This window comes from Lissotriton vulgaris, chromosome 4_1 (assembly GCF_964263255.1).
Source record: "Lissotriton vulgaris chromosome 4_1, aLisVul1.2, whole genome shotgun sequence".
Classification (NCBI taxonomy): domain Eukaryota; kingdom Metazoa; phylum Chordata; class Amphibia; order Caudata; family Salamandridae; genus Lissotriton; species Lissotriton vulgaris.
The window spans coordinates 62,611,708-62,629,315 of record NC_141691.1 but is presented as its reverse complement, the minus strand read 5'-3'; the positions used below and the strand labels follow the sequence as shown (position 1 = coordinate 62,629,315).

Here is a 17,608-nt window from a genome sequence, read left to right as displayed (position 1 = left end):
CTCAACACCTTGAATTCGCACACTTCGATATCCCTGCGGATTGTCAAGAAGTATTAGCCAATGCTAGGGCACCTGCCATGATTAAAACATACAAACTCAAATGGAAAAGATTCTGCACCTAGTGTCAATCTGCCAATTTGCATCCAATTCATGCTAGACCAGAGCAGATCTTACCGTTCTTTCTTCAATTGGTAAAATCAGGTTTATTGCATTCCAGGTTAATAGTGTTCTTGCCAGCTATCTCACGGTTCCGTCAGGATGGTTCTAACTCTCTCTACTCTACTAGAGTTATCCAGCAATTTTTTAAAGGACTTTTTAGAATGTTTCCTCCTATCCGGCGTCCGCCTCCATCCTGGCATTTGAATGTGGTGCTCGCTCTATTCATGCGTCACCCCTTTGAACCTATTCAAAAGGTGGATCTTAATTTCCTTTCCTGTAAGGTATCTCTCCTTTTGGCGCTGACATCAGCTTGGAGGGTCAGCGACATTCAAGCTTTTACGGTGAAATCACCTTTTCTACAGTTCACTTCCGATTCAGTGGTGCTTCGTACCAATCCCAGCTTCATGCCTAAGGTACCTACGGATTTTCACCTTAATGAACCGATAATTTTGAAGACTTTCTTTCCAAATCCTCAAAAAGCGTCTGAAAGAGCCTTACATTCCCTTGATGTCAGGAGGTGTCTCAAGTTCTATCTTCAGCGAACTGCTACAATTCGGAAATCAGATCAGCTATTTATAGCATATGGAAGACTACATCAAGGTTATTCTTTATCTGAGCAGACCATAGCACGTTGGATGTCTGCGACGTTTAGCCTGTGTCATCAGCAGGTGGGAAGGCCTTTACAGACAACTCCGAGGGCACATTCTACGAGAGCAATCTCCTCCTCTACCGCGCTCTTTGCTGGTGTGCCTCTTCATCAGATCTGCAGAGCGGCAACCTGGTCCAGCAGACACACTTGTACCAAACATTACTGTTTGGACACTTCAAGTTGGACGAGCTGTTCCCCGCAATCTTTTTAAATAAGGTGAGCCTCTGTTTCTCCCTCCTCCACTTCCTCTTTCTAGACGCTTATTTGCATGCTATTATATATCCTGACCTAGTATGCATATGTTAGCACTAATGTATTTTTATATATTTGTGATATTGCTTATGCTTCTTTATTATATGTATACCATGATAGAAGGAGCATCTAACAAGCATTAGGTTATGTACTGCTATCTACTCTGATTCAGACATGTGAATCTATGAAAGACACCCCTAATACTGGAGAAGAACAATAGTTACTTACCTGTAATCTGTGGTTCTCCAGTATTGGTGTCTTTCATAGATTCACATGTAACGCACCCACCTCCCCTCAAAGGCTGTTTAGGCTATAATGTTTTATTTCACTCCTGTGCGAGAAAATCGGAGCGCCTGAGCCTTTGGAGAGAACATTCTGGTGGGTGCTGTAGCCTGATTGGCTGCAGTTTGGACTACACAAAATGACTATGATAGTCACAAGTGTGAAGTTTTTCTCTGGTAGCCTAGGGCTTCCATACTTCCTGGTTGTTCATTACCAAGTTTTTTCTGTTACTAAGTGCATATTATTGCTTTTTTATGTACCGTGGGACTCCCACTCCGACGACGGGGAATGATTCAGGCATGTGAATCTATGAAAGACACCAATACTGGAGAACCACAGATTACAGGTAAGTAACTATTGTTCTTCTCACACATACTTCAACTGCTTCCTTCTGGTTGAGCTCTGTGCCCAGTCTTTACCCTGCAGTCAACAGAACAGCTGCCTTCATAACATGAATTTGGCAGTATTATTCAAAACTTTGATTTTAACACAATCCGATATAGTAAAACCTAGCAGAGATGGGGTTATGCCCCTACTTGGATCTTCCACTCCTTACTTTCTTTCAGCTAATACTGTACTAAGTTAATGGTTAGTTCAAAGCTTATCAAAATGTATACCCCTAGGAGATGCCACTTGAATGTATTCCCTCCAGTGACTAACCAGTGCTGCTTGGTTTCATCTTGTATGTACTTGAGCTTTTTAGAAAACCAGCTCTACACTAAACATTTTTTCTCCTCTGTCAAGTATGATTAACCATTGTAAGCTACAAGCAGATGCCAGGCTGTTCAAGCCTCCAACCACGTGCTCATCCTAGCTTGTCTAGGAATCTCAAATACCAGACACAACTCTGCCTCCCCAACTCTCACTTAAGATCAACCAAATACAGGGAATATACTTGCACTCGTATGACTTTCACTCTCTCTTTGGAAACACATGCAGTAAGTACTTGAATGTTATTTTCTCAATGTTTCAGAATTCCAACAACCTTTCAAAAGAAGCAGGCACGGGACCATGCCAATAGGGGTGCAATTTATCACAGATACTGAATGGTCCTGCAGATTTCTCTCCCATCTTTCTCCACCCATTTTGATATAGTGCTTACAATAATTAAGTTCTAAGGTTTTTCTCTGCTGTTCTGCTGTTAAGCTCTAATCAGGTCTTCTCTACGTGCCTCAGTTGCATTCAGAAAAATGTAAGGAACATACCCTAGAGTGATACATACAGCCAATGTGATATCATCTTGGGCAGAAAAAGCCAATTTGAAATTGCGCAATCTGATTTAGCGTAGTTGGAAAGCTGATGCTAATGTAAAAGCTTTACAGATCCAGTCCGGCTCCTGGGGTTATTCATACTGTTTTAGGTACATGGGGGAAGATAAAGCATCCCCCAGATATTACTGAAGGTAACTAACTGCTCGAGGCATGTGAGCTGTAGATCACATGCTTTGCATATTCCTACCATCTAGTGTTGGGTCCGGATGTTTGCAAGTTGTTTTTCTTCAAAGAAGTCTTTCTAGTCACAAAGTAAGATGACTCCTCCTTTAGGTGATAGTGCGCATGGGCATCAACTCCATTGTTACATTGTTTTTTTCCGCCATCATGTTCGGATGTGCATTGCTGTGCTCTGTTTCGGAGTCGGTCCTCAGGTTCCCCTCGGTACGCAATCCACTCTACCCTCGATGGTATTGTTTTCGAACGCGTTTCTTTTTCTCCGTGGTTCGACTCGACTATCAAGAAATATCCATTTAGATAGCTGTTTTCTCGGGCGGCCTTCTGACCTATCCGCGTCGGTCCGGTACCTTGTGGATGAAACTGCCTCAGTTCAAATTCTGCCCCCTGTGCCACACGAAGTATCTGCCTACGGATCTACATCAGGTGTGTAACTTGTCTCCTGAGCACAAAGAACAAGACTGTGACACATGTCGATCCTTCAGTTCGAAGAAAACTCTTGATGATCGTCGGGCTCAACATCGAGAGGTGCAGCAGCAGCAGTTAGACGAGACACCGGATCTCTTCGGCGAAGACTCCGAACAAGAGGAAGTCTCAGCGGCCGAAGAAGAACAGGCTTCAGTGGCATCAGACTCAGAGGCAGAGTTGCAGATTGTCCTTCAAGACGACGATGTGCCGCAGGGACAAGGGGACATTAGTACAGAAGTCCCCTTTGACCGTCCCTACAAAAGTTAAGGCTTCGGCACCACCTCTGCCTTCAGGCCAAGGTCGGCACCCAGAAGAGGTTTCTAACTCTCCGCCTTCTGGCTCGGCACCAAAACACTCTTGCAAGCCTTCCGGCTCTGAACCAAGTTGGCCAGAACCCACTTCCGAGCCGAAACCTTTGGGCTCTAAGCATAAAATGGGCTCGGAGCCAAAACGTTAGATACCGAAACCAAAGAAGCATTCCTCAGTGCTGAAAGGAAATTCCATCTCGGCACTGAAAATTAAACAGCTGCCAGTACTGAAACCGTATCCAAGCATGGACATTGTACCACCTAATTTGGACCCGAAACAGAAAAAACTCTATAGTAGTCCGGATACTGGGCATATTCACACTAAACCACCATCCAAACACAAACTTCCGGGTGACGACAGCTCTACAATTCCATTGAAGAAGAAACATGTGGGGACTAGTCCATTCCACACACTACCATCTCCTTCCTCTCCACCACAGTTTGATCCCTTACACATTACACCTAGTGAGTCTCCTCTACCTCACCCTGATGAAGGTAACACTGATGATAACACAGTCACCAGTAGATCCTTGGACAGATTATACCATTGATCCTTCCCAGGATACAGACCCAAATCTGTACCCTGCCAGACCATCTCCACCTGATGACAATATGTCATATCAGGAGCCCATTGCTAGAGCAGGACACTACCATTTGGTAGAGCTCCGTAAAGAGTCCTTGGAGGAGGATTTTCTATTTGAAACTCTAGCAACACATGAATCCAGTCAGACACTGCCTATGCTCAAAGGTTTGTTATGGCTCACAGACAACATCTTTAAAGATCCTGTAAGTGCTAGGGTCCTTCTAGTGGATAGAAAATACAGACCCTACTTATATTAATGGTCAGTTACCACTGGAATCTGTAGTGGTATCCAATGCTCGAAAGTGAGGAAATTCTCAAGCGTCTGGGGAAGCTCCTCCCCCAGATAAGGAATCGAAATTTACTGATGCTTCTGGCAAGCAGCTAATCATTGGCGTATTGCTAACACCCAAGGTCTTCCTGCAAGATATGATAGAGCCCACTGGGACGAAATATAACAACTTCTACAGTTTCTCCCAGATGAGCATAAGGCCAAAGCACAAGATTTAGTTCAAGCCGTGTTCCTAGCACTCAAAGCTTTCCACACTCCCCTTCTAGGCAAAACTGTCTTAGTCCACACATACAACATGACAGCGGTGTATTATCTGCAGAAACAGGGAGGAACACACTCCCTCCAGCTGTCGCGCCCGGCACAAAGCATTTGGAATTGGGCCATATATCACAAAATGTATCTCCTAGCAGAACACCGCCCAGGAGTAGACAATGAAATCGACGACCTGCTCAGCAGACTCAGGCAACAAGTTCACGAGTGGGAACTTAATTCTCAAGTTCTTCTTCCCTACTTTCAACAGTGGGGATTTCCGCAGATAGATCTGTTTGCTACAGTACACTACGCCAAATGCCCAAACTTCGCATCCAGGTTCCCACACTGTCTATCCAAAGGCAATGCGCTATGGACGAATTGGTCAAGGATATTTGCCTACTCTTTTCCGCCTCCCTCACTAATTCCATTACTGGTTCGGAAGCTCAAACAAACATCCCTCACATTGATCTTAGTAGCCTCAACATGGGCTTGTCAACCGTGGTACACCACCCTGTTAGAACGGTCAGTGGTGCCACATCAAAAGCTACATCTCACACCCAGTCTCCTCCCTTAGAGCCATGGAGAAATCAGACATCCAAATACCAGAGAACACAACCTAGCAATATGGCTCCTGAAGTCATAGAGTTTGGTTCTTTACAACTACCACCAGACTGTATGAATATTCTCAAGGAGGCTAGAACGCCTGCCTCTAGAGCATGTTGTGCAGCAAAATGGAAACATTGTGTTATCTATTGTAACAATGACATCATCAATACACTTGATCCCTCTGTACAAATATTGTTACCTGTTGCATTTACAGCAATCTGGATTGGCTTACACATCCATTCAGTTACACCCAGCAGCAGTAGCTGCATACTTGCAAAATAGGCAACACTTATCTCTATTCAGATTACCAGTGATCAAAGCCTACATGGAAGTGTTAAAAAGGGTGATACCACCAAGAGCCCTTCGATGGCTAATGGGTTCACCTTTTGAACCAATGTACAACTGTCAGTTACAATTCATCTCATGGAAGGTTGCTTTCCTCCTAGCAAAAACCTCACTAAGGAGAGTTGGTGAACTTCAGGCATTAACTATACAAGAGCCACTTTCTTTCAACTTCATAAAGATAGGATGGTTCTTGGACCAATCCTAATGTTTTGCCTAAAGTAGTTTCAGCCTTTCATATTAATTAGTTGAGTTACATGTGTTCTTTCCTCAACCTGATTCTGTAGCAGAGCAAGCTTTACACACACACTTGATGTTAGACGAGCTATACTATATTATGTTGAAAGAACTAACGAATTTCGAAAGCCAAAGCAACTCTTTGTTGCTTTTTCTCCATCACACATAGGTAATCCCATATCTAAGTCCGGTATTGCACGATGGATTGTAAAATGTATCCAAATACATTATGCTAAAGCAAAACAAACACTAATAATACCCCCTAGAGCATATTACACTCGCTAAATAGGGGCTACTATGGCTTTCTTAGGAAATATTCCTCTGGCTGACGTGTAAGGCAGCAACATGGTCTACACCGCACACATTCACCAAACACTATTGTGTAGATGTGTTTGCGAGACAACAAGCAGTACTTAGGCCAATCAGTATTTAAAACACTATTTCAAACAACTACAACCACTACATGTTAGCCACCAATTTGGGAGTATACTGCTATATAGTCTATGCAAAGCATGTGATCTACAGCTCACATGCCTCGAACAGAAAATGTTACTTACCCAGTAAGCATCTGTTTTTGGCATGAAGAGCTGTAGATTCACATGCCCTACCGCCTCCCCCGTCTGCTGTGGTTGTTGCATTTCTCAATTTACATTCATACGCATGGACAGCTCTATTCTACACTCACTAACTCCATTCTCTCTCTGCGGGGAAACAATCTAACAATAGAGTCGATGCCCATGCGCACTATCACCGAAAGGAGGAGTCCCCTACCTCGTGACTGGAAAGACTTCTTTGAAGAAAAATAACTTGCAAACATCCGGACTCAACACTAGATGGCAGGAGTATGCAAAGCATGTGAATCTACAGCTCTACATGCCAAGAACAGATCCTTACTGGGTAAGTAACATTATCCTTTTTCCAGACATCATCAAATAATTCAAGCTCCTGCTACCAAGTAATCCTCAAACCAGAAGATCCTTTTGACCTAGACTTGTGCATCCTATTCTCCTGCCTTCGGTGATGTAACACACACACTTAAAGCTCAGCTTTTCAAACACAAGAGATTTTTGCCAGTGGATACTGGTCCCTGCACTGCCCAATTAGTCCTGAATCTCTTATCTCCCAACTGCTACAAGCAAGATTAGGAACCTTTAGGCAATTACGGGTATTGATTTAGCTCTTTTAACTCGGGTAAACTGTTATCAACTAGGAGTGGGCGGAACCCACGGAATTTGATTCTGCGGAATTCTGCGGAGTTACATAAAAACTCACTGAGATTCTGTCGATTCCATCAATGGACAAAAATAGGCATGTTGCGCTGCGCGCTGCTCATGCTGTGAATTAGCGCCTTAAGTGCATTCCATGGTGGAAAGTCAGCGTGAATAGCACCAAGCGGTGCGCCAAAGGGTGCAACTACTCAAGTTGATTTTGCTGCTGCTCAAGTAAATTTTGTTCTTTAGGGGAAGCCTTCTGACTGTGCAAGGTTGCAACTGCCTGCATTAGAAAAAGCTTGTCTGATGTTCCCCTCTAGTGACCGAAAATCACTCTAGGAGATGCCAAATCTCGCATGCGCTCACCAACTTACTGCGCGGGAGTCTTGCTTAAGATAAAATTCTGCCATGCTGCAATTAATGGAATTTGGCAGGATCTCTGCATTATCAGAGTAATGCGGAGTCACTAAATTCCGCTGAATTTCTTAAGCTAGGGTTAAAACTTTATAACCATGTGAAATATCAACACTACGTGTCTGTTTGCGGCCTACTGACTTTACGCCTCAATTCAAGATGCCTTGCAAAGCAAGCTCCATTAGTAAGCTGACAACCAGCAAACTACCAGAAGCCAAGCTGTAGAAGTAGCTCTGGCTTTCTTGAGTGAAGTGTCAGGTTGGTTGTGACTCAACAAGAGCACCCTTCTGCACCATTCTCATGATACTCGATCCCATATTTATAAGATCCAATCTACTATTTAGAGACTGTTCCGACAAATGGAACCTACAGCTCTCACAAATCTGCATTGCTGGAATTCCTAAGAGGAGTGCCACGTCTGCAGAGTCATGGCTGGAAAATCGTTCTAACCCTCGCATACGATGCACAGCCCTTGCTAAGGGAGTCTTACTGCAACCATAAATTCACAACAATGCTTAGCAAGCAGGGTTTTAACAAACTTGACAAATAACACAGTGCTTCAGATCTACACTAGTAGTATGAATGTGCTATGTAATGTTTGAAGCCTTTCCCTCTTTACCAATCACATGAGAGCAAAACTGTGGCAAATAGAAAAGGTGCAATAGAAAACCATTATCATGGTTACATACAACAACCAAGAAAGCCTCTGAAGGAAGCGATTGAAAGGTGAAAATACATATAGGCAAAAACATACTTAAAAACTGCACACAAAAATCAGAGTGTAAAGTTAAGAAGGAAATTGTGTAAGTTCAATATTGTATCTGAATTGTTTTATAAAAAATGGGTGATCATTTGTTTATGGACCCAGATTGTTACTAGTTATTCAAAAAGCAGTACCCAACATATAATGGTTTCAGCTGGGTTGAGAAAAAGCATTAAACTAAGCAAAGTGATAATCTGATCTAATGATGTGTAAAATGTAAGTTATAACAAGTCTTGAATTGAGCCCAATCACTGAAAATTAAGGGTAGATTTAACATGTCCTCCTGGTGTTTAAACACTGCCCTGAATACTTCTTTCTGGTGGTTACCTCTAACTGCATAATCCTTATATTTTAAATTTCCTGCAGGCACGAGACTGGATTTGGAAACTTTTCCAGCAGTTGCTCCTGTGTGACTGGAAAGACGGTGCCATCTACTCCATGACAGCTCCATCCCACCTCTGAAAGTGACCTGATGGAACTTTATATTAGCACCATAAAGTTGTGTTTACCTTGGTTTTTTTCTGCTCCAGTTGAGGCGCATCCATAGCTCCACTTCTAAACTTTGTTGAATCTTCACCGATTTCAAAAATGGTTTATTCGTATACTAGGGCTATCTCCTGTAAAGACTAAGCTTTAAAACATGTTGTCCTTCAGGAATTAGGTGTGACTGACTTGCCTGACAGCTACCTTGGGCGAAATTTCCTTCATGTATCTAAGGGTGTTGGGGGAGTGAAAGGCTAAGCTGTTGGCCACTAAGCACAAGACACTGAGTGAGTCACACTCTAAGTTGTGGGGTTGTACCAGAGCCATGTTAGAGTCCAGGGTTCCATCCTTCGGAAGTCTATGGACAAATCTCGGCCCAAATGTTAAGAAGACCAGACAGGAGACAGTCAGTCAGCAAATACTTGCTAGTCAAAGCCATAAAAGCAGTATAAAATAACACAATTTAAAATAATAAACCATTAAAAGTTTCTAAAGTTGATCTTTAAGCATCAAGATAGGTCCCTACAGAAATAATTCATTGGATACAACTGCAGAAGTACTAAGATGTACACAAAATATCAATTTAGCTACATAGCTTTTTCCTGATTCTGAGCGTTCCCGCCAAAATGCTTGCCACACATTTGCAGATATTTTAGGGCAGGTTTGGCTTGAACACATTTGTCCCATTTTAACAGAGGGACTAAGTACCATTGTCTTAAATACCGTAGAGGCCACAAAACAGAAAGAAGTGTAAACTGTCCTGTGGAGAGAAGTTGTCACACAAACACGGGCCCATCTTCTCTACTCTAAAGTGCCCATGTGACACAGCCAGAAGTCGATGTGTAACTTTGATAGCCGAAACCAATGTTGCGAGTTGGTTACCTTCACTAAATAGGGCTCTATTGGTATGCAGGTTTTTAACAATATCTAAGCCCACACTGAGTGTTTCACACTTTCCACTCACTTCTTTCTCCGCCAACTCGCTTCTCCCTCCGCCAACTTATATTGAGGAAGTGTTTGGATTTTCAAAAAATCTGGATGTCCCAAGGTACATGCTAGGTTCTTAATGTAATTAGGCCAGGAGATATGGGTTGCAACCTCTAAGGGCCGGCAGTCCTCAATCACTGCCTGGTTAAGCTATAAATTGGAGTTCGCCAATATCCTGATCCATCTCATTAAGGGGACCAAAGCCACAAGGTCGGAAAAATGACCCACACCCATATCTTCATGTAACGTGTATGAGGGGACTCACAAACAGTCTTATTTTAAGCTGTTTGTAGCCCACTAGTGTCCTTATAACCCCATACATCTGACCCATACGTCGCTATTGAGATGCATTGGGCTTGGTATACCTTAATCAAGGCCTGTACTGTTTTAATCCCAGCCTCTTTGAAAAGTAAAAGTAGCTCTGGTTAGTATGTTTTTCTTGGCCTTCCTTTGGAGGACCCCAGACCTCTGGTTGTCAAAAAAAGATCCCCAAGTAAGGGAAAGTGGCTACTCTGTTCATTTCAATGTTGCCCAAAGAATTTTTTCTGGACTTTTTTCCTTTGGCCCACCACTATAGTGACTTGGAGTAATTAGTGCTCAAATGCAAATCCCCCATAAAATCAATACAGGAGTCTTCTACCCATCGCTCCCTCTCCTGGGAGGGAGATCATAGTCTGCATTCAAAAGACTCAATGCCGACCCCACTCCACAGCGAGAATACTTCATGAACTTTCTGGGTCATCCTAGACTCTGCTGCAGGTAGGCTTCCAAGGAGTTGATGCTAGCTCCAATGGGCACCTGGATCCCCATGTCACACTTCTGTTCTGCCTGTTTAACCTCCCCCTGCTTTCTACTGATCCCCATTAGGCCTCTTCCTTGTGCCCCCGCCACTTTTTAAGACACTGCTTGATTCCCTTGCCACAAACCACGCCGGTTCAGTCCGTTCTGGCCCGATAGGAGTCTGTTCTGGATCCAGTGGCAATCTCTGATTTGGAGCAGAGTTCAGCTAGATTTTGGCCAATGTATTGATTCCAGACTACTAAAGCACAGCCAGTGGAGGGGGTCTTCAACAGTGACTCTGGCTCAATACCAATATCTACAATGCCTGGAGTCTTTATGCGACTCAGACCGTCAGGTTTCATACTGGACCTTCAGAACTTTTCACACGACTAATTTAATGAGGAGGAGGCAACCAGCTTGTTGCTCGCACCCTGTTCATATGACCTACTGTATTTAGATCTCCAAAATGCTAGTGGTCATGATACCTCGCCAGAGACCGATTTGTACTCTCCATTGGAGCCCCCCACCAAGAAAACTACCTCCTTTGCTGTCATAGTACAAAGGCAGCTGAAGTTTTGAAAATGCAATTGTGAAAACTAAGGCTTGTATGGTTATAGAAATGTTGCAATCTAGCCCTTCAACTTCAAATCCTTTGGTACGTTTCAATGAAGCCCTAGCAGGCACTCTTACTGCTGCTTGGTTGAAGCCTTGCTCTGTACCATAGGCCTGCTCCGGATGTTCCACCGTTCTTAACTATGCTCCCAACACCAAAAGGTCTAGTAGTACAGGCTTCAACTAGTAAAGAAAACCTGTATACTGTCTTTACTGCCCTGCCTGATAATCAGTTGTGGAAAAATGTATGCATTAGCATACACCCTACAAGCCTAGTCGCACATTAAGATCTTCTGCCAACTGCGACTTTGTGGTCCCAAGATTCAAGCTTGTAAGGATGGGGGGTCCTGCCTTTTCCCATCTAGGCCCCAAATACTGGAACGCGCTACCCATGATGATGATGAAACGGATCTTATCTTGCGCAAACTTAGCCCAGTGGGCGTCAAGGCGCCTAAATCAAATATAGTAGCTAAGCCCCCCACTCAACAGCATTCTCTCATTGATAAGCCCTCTTAAAGAGGCAGGTTTTAAGAGCCTTTTTGAATGACTCAATTGTGGGAAGGGTTTTTATTTCGATAGGGATTGAATTTCAATTCAATTTCAATTCAAAAGTGCTTTATTCGAGTATTACTCATAAAAGCAGACAAACAAACACATAATAAAAATACAATTAAATTACAAGATCGAATATGACTTAAGCACAATACACATTAAAAAGACAATTAGATTTACATTTCATCCTGTTATATACAATCCAAGGTGCAAAGTTCATATGGTAAAAAAACAGATTAAAAAAAAAGCAATCCAGTATCACTGTTAATCAATGTAATTTTTAAAATTGTTCATCAGATAAGACACCTCGCATGGGAACAGAGAATAGATAATCTAGCAGTCTCTGTTCAACTAAGCAGAGAGTAGATTTTAAAATGCGTAGGGCTACCATGCTACTTTTAGTACCCAAGTTTCTACACATGGGAGCCAACCAAACACGTCTGGGAGCGGAATATGCATAACAGGAGAACAAAAAGTGACCCAACGTTTCCTTTCCTTCCCCACAAACTGGGCAGATAGCTGGACCTCCATCTCTCCATTTTGATGTTAAGTTACGTAGAGGTAGAGAGCCAGCCCTCATTTGGAAAAACAGTTTCCTATCTATGGGTTTCTTTATGAAATCCCAATACATTTCATACATGGGAAACAGCTTAGCTTCAAGAAAAGCAGTCGTCATAGACCCATTATTATTGCTAAGGAGACTCCTGTTTTCAACCTGTTCCCAGAAAAGATTTTTTATAAATAACTTGGATGGAAAGGATGACCCGGTTGGATCGGACCACAATTCATTTAACCCTAGTACACATAATGCTAATTTTAATGATCTGAACCATCTGATTTTATGAAATCGGTCTGCTTTGATGACATCAGCAAACCCTGCTGCATATTGTGACAACTCAGGGGTGGTCCAGATTCTACGCCAATATAATATCGGACGAAGTTTGCACATTGCCGAGATTTCTTTCCTACCAAGGTCATATCTGAGAGGCAAAAGGGGGCTGCTCTGTGGGGTGCCTGTTAGTTTCCGAAGGAAGTTATTCTCTGATGTCTGTAACTCCTGGAGGTTTTCTTGCCCCCACATATTTGCCCCATACAATGCTGACCCTATTGCCTTTGCCTCATATATGATCAAAGGAGGTTTAATTGGTTTGGTCAAAGATTTGCTATGCTCCTTGAAGATGGTACCAGCCAGTTGTTTGTGTCTTAGTACTGCAATGTTTAAATGTTGGTTCCATCTATTGTCATTTGAAATGTGAATCCCCAGGTAAGTAAAAGAATTTACTACTTCGAGGCAACGCCCACTCATGGATATTTTAGATTTAAAGTTTCTGCAAGGATTAAAAACCATGAGTTTTGTTTTAGCTGCGTTTACCTCCAAGCCGTGGTCACTACAAAATTTGTCAAAAATTACCAATGCCTTTTGCAGACCGCTAGGGGATTTCGATAAAATTAAGGTGTCGTCTGCGAACATTAAAATAGGAACTTTTACACCAGCGAGGGAGGGAGCATCCACAGGCTGGGATTGCATGCGGGAAACAATTCCATTAATAAAAAGTGTAAACAATGTTGGTGCCATTGAACAGCCCTGTCGAACCCCACGCTCGACAGGAAAATCGATAGTGTCGTTACCGTAGCCACCCCATTGAATTTTAGCATGAGTGCCCTCATGGAGTCTCATGATCATGGACATTGGGACCCCCAGAGCTGCCAGCACCTCCCACATTTTTGCCCTCGGCACCAGGTCGAATGCGGCCTGTAGGTCAACAAATGCTGCGTAAAGACTGCATCCACCCAGAACCACGGTCCTCCACTGTATCAGTTGAAAACGGAAGACCTGGTCCACAGTGCTGGTTGCTCTGCGGAACCCAGCCTGAAAAGGAGATAAAACATTATGCTCCTCTGCCCAATCAAGCAAGTTGTTAATGATTACACGCCCTACAACCTTTTGAACCGTGTCAATTAAGCTGATTGGGCGGTAATTGCAAGGTTGGGCACGGTCTCCCTTTTTATATACTGGGATAATGACAGCACCCCGCCAGGATACCGGGATTTCAGCGCCCCTAGCAATATGATTTAGTAAAAGGCAGATGTACTTGCTCCACCTATCGGTGTCATTTAAAAAGACATCCGCCGGGACTCCGTCAATACCCGGGGCTCGGCCACTGTGAACAGATTTCAGGGCAGACAGGACTTCACTCTGCACAAAGATGTCATCATCTGCGAACAGGTAAGTTGGGCTGGAGCTGTTAACAAACTGGTCCCTGGAAGAGTACTGCTCGCTGAAAAATTGAACCCATGCATCATGAGAGACATTATTATTGGGAGCTTCTGGAGACCTATCGTGACCCCATTTGACAATATGCCAAAATAGTCTAGAGTGTTTGCGATCACTTGCACATTTCAGCTTCTGCCAGTGGTCTTCGTCCCATTCTCTTTTTGCCCTAGCAATGCAGTTTTTATAGTGCTTCCTGGCAGATCGAATCTCACCCAAGTTGTTACTTTTGATTGCAGCTCCTAGATTGAATCTTGCCGCCCTACAATCTTGATTATACCACTTTGCTGATTTGTGTGGGCAGACCCACTTGTTATGTACAGGTTTTAAAAAGAAACTTTTAACTTCGTTAAAAAGAGTCGTGTGTGCTTTAGTGATATCTTCATGTCCCTGTGAAGACCCAGCTACACTCTCCAGTGCCATAATGGCCTTGTCTGTCGCTGCTCCTATTTTTTCGATGACCTGCTGATCTGTCTTGACACCTGACCACCTTAACCTACGCATGTTATTAGATGGAATAATCGTCGGGAGCACAAGTTGGTCACAAGGGGTTGGAGCAATTTCATTAGATGTCCACCAATTATGTGAGACACATAGAGGGTCGTGGTCACTTTCTGGCCTAGCTGTTACTACCATGTCACTGAGAGATGACCATATAGATATGCTACAAATGACATAGTCAATGCGACTTTTATTTCGCCCGTTATTAAAGGTCATGGCGGGGACACGATCTGATTTAGTTCGACCGTTCAGGGCTCGTAGCCCGTGCTCCAAACACATAGCATTTAAGCCTAGTATGTCAGCCGTCCAGCGAGTTATCGGTGGAGTATCTAGTGTGGGGATGTCCCAAAGCTTTTCTTCCTCTGCTCCGAGAGGAGAGTCACCAGTGATGAGAGGTTCAAAAGTGCGATTTAAATCGCCTGCAATTAGAATGTTTTTCCCTGCAGAATGTGTCTCAAGAAGATTAAAGAGACTCAAAAGAACCTCTGATTTACCTTTGCTTCCACCTCTAACATAGATATTGTAAATATCTATGGAGATGGATAGATCACTAGTCAATCTGATGAGCTGAATGTCTTTTTGGTCAAGCTCCACACATTTTACAACAGTTTTTAAAGACTGCCTGATCCATATAGTAAGACCCCCCATCGGCCGCCCTTCAGGGCCCTTAGTAGCAGGAACATGAACATTTATATACCCCAAGGCAAAGATAGGGTCACACGCCCAAGTCTCTTGAAAGATGCAAAGATCGTAATTATTAATAAATCCAAACCAGTCAGCGCAATCCATCTTGGAACATAGTCCAGCCACATTCCAGGACAAAAGATTCCCTGAGTTAGATATCATAAGAGAACAAGGGTTTGTAATAGTCTCATGTGTCATCCTACCCCCAGTGTCCTGACTAATGATATTTTCATTGGATGGGCCTGCTGAATCATCAAAGGGATACCCCTGAGTACAATCTTTAGTTGAATTGCTGACCGCATCAATAATTCTTTCGTCACAGAGAGACAAAGGCATAGAATTACAAATAGGTGGTTGTCAGTCACAAGCATTCAAGTTAGATAATGCAGAGAAACGATTTTCCAACCCCAAGCCCCAGTCCACTGAAGCAACATCCTTCCTCCCCCTCTTAGTCACAATGTTCCATTTGGTTCTCAAAATACTTGAATTTGGACCACTTCTCTTTCTTGGATAGAAGAAGTCCAGAGTCAATGGAACAATTGAGGTTGATCTCCGTTGTGGTGGTAGGATGTTGGGTAAGATGTTAGGCAAAACCCCTGGGTCAGAAAAGTGTAGGACAACACACTCCCCTTTAAACTTTTTCACCCTGTCCCCAATCCACTGAACCCTTCTTGCATTAACGAGCTCTTCAGAGAGTTGCTGCTTTCCCCATGGAGAAATTACCATGTTGTTGGTCAACCATGATAGGGATTTATTTATTAAAGAAGATGTTGTTTCGCGCTCACCTTGGGCCAAGGGAGGAACATTAGCAAGAACAAGTACCAATGGGGAAGCTTCAACTACAAGCTCAAAAGTCCCTTTTTCAGTGATTGGGTCAACAGCAACAGGAACTGGGATCGGGGCATTAGGAGCATCACCAGGGAAAATACTATTGGGTGCCATTTGAGGGTTTGATACAGGGGTAGGGATAAATCCACTGTTAGCTACATTTACTGATTTGCTCAGAATTGCCTCAATCTTGGCGGAGACATTTTCCGGGAGATTACCTATCTCACCCAAGGTTTTTTCTAGTAGACCTTCTAGTCGGTTGACCTCAGAGGTTAACTTATCTATTTTACTGACCAGAGGTTTAACCACACCTTTAATTTTGGTATCCATCAGAGCCAATAGTTTATTAAATTGGGCATTTGAAAGTGTAACATACGCCTCATTAGTCAGATCAGGCTCCTCTTCCTCTGAGTGTTTCCTCAGGAGGTTTGCTACTTTGTTCTTAGCTGACCTTAGACACTCCCGTTTCCCCGGGACTAAAATGGGAGCTGGAGGGGAGATAGAGGGCTCATTACTAGTGGTTATCAAAGCTTCGTTAACGCTAAGGTCTTCAGATCCAGCAACAGTACCACTAGGCTGAATGATAATAGTATCAGGAAATGAATCGAGTATTGCACCATTTGAGCTACTATTAATCTGAAGCCCAAAGGGATCATCTGACTCAGTATCAATAAGGGGAGATTGGGTGGATGAGTCTATTCCCAAGGATGTTCTCCTATCACTATTGATTCTTTCTACAACTTGTACAAGATAGTTCTCAATAGAGTTGCTGGGAGTAGGTAACTTTTTCGGAGGCATATTTCTCTTTGCACACAGCCAAGGTTGAAAACAGAAAATAAGATCAGCCGAAGTGAGAAATGAACAGAAGCTACGTTTGCAGCACAACAAACCAAGAGTCCAGGCCCAACCCAACCTTGGCCAACCTCGGACGGCCTCAGACGGCCCGCCCTTTGTCCGGGCTTCGTCCGGGCGTCCCGCTCGCGTCCCGCGAGACGGGGGTAACGCGCTATTTCAGCGCCTCCTGGCGCCTGATGACGCGGCGTGCGCCGCTCGGGATGCTGGGGATTGTGGTTCAGTGACCCCCCTCACACCGCGCTCCGCTCGGCAACCTGACTCGAGGGTGGCAAATGAGTCGGCTGCGGGAGGCGGGAGGGCAAGCAACAGAGGGCAAAGGTCTCCAAAGTTCCTCTCTGTGGTAACGCGACTGACAGCAAGGACCGGCACAATCCTGGAAGGTTTCCCCCACAATCCTCGAATTCCAGAGCTGAGGGGCAACCACGGAGAAAGCTCTGGCTCCCCATCTGGCTAGTTTAAAACGCGGAACAACAAGTTGACAGAGTCCCGCAGAACGAAGGCCTCTTGTAGGGACATAGCGCGTAAGGAGAGAGCCAATAGCACTAGAGGAGCCTTCTGTCAAAGCTCTGTATGCCAAACACAGAATTTTAAAAGAGATTCTTTGCTGGACAGGTAGCCAATGGAGTTCTTTCGTGGCTGCAGTAGCGGAGGAGGTTTTAGGAAGGGCCGGGACAAAGCGAGCTGCAGCATTCTGCACAATCTGCTGTTGATGTATGAGGCTTTTATTGGCTTCCATGTACAGAGAGTTGCAGTAATCTAACCTCGATCCTACCAAAGCAACTGCAACCTGT

The 17,608-nt window shown here is 43.8% G+C and overlaps 1 protein-coding gene across 6 annotated transcripts in view; it reads left to right on the top strand.

Annotated features, from left to right (window-relative positions):
* RAB41 (RAB41, member RAS oncogene family) overlaps nt 1-17,608 on the top strand; it is a 438,287-nt gene that overhangs the window by 226,062 nt on the left and 194,617 nt on the right. The gene's annotated exons all lie outside the window — the stretch shown is intronic.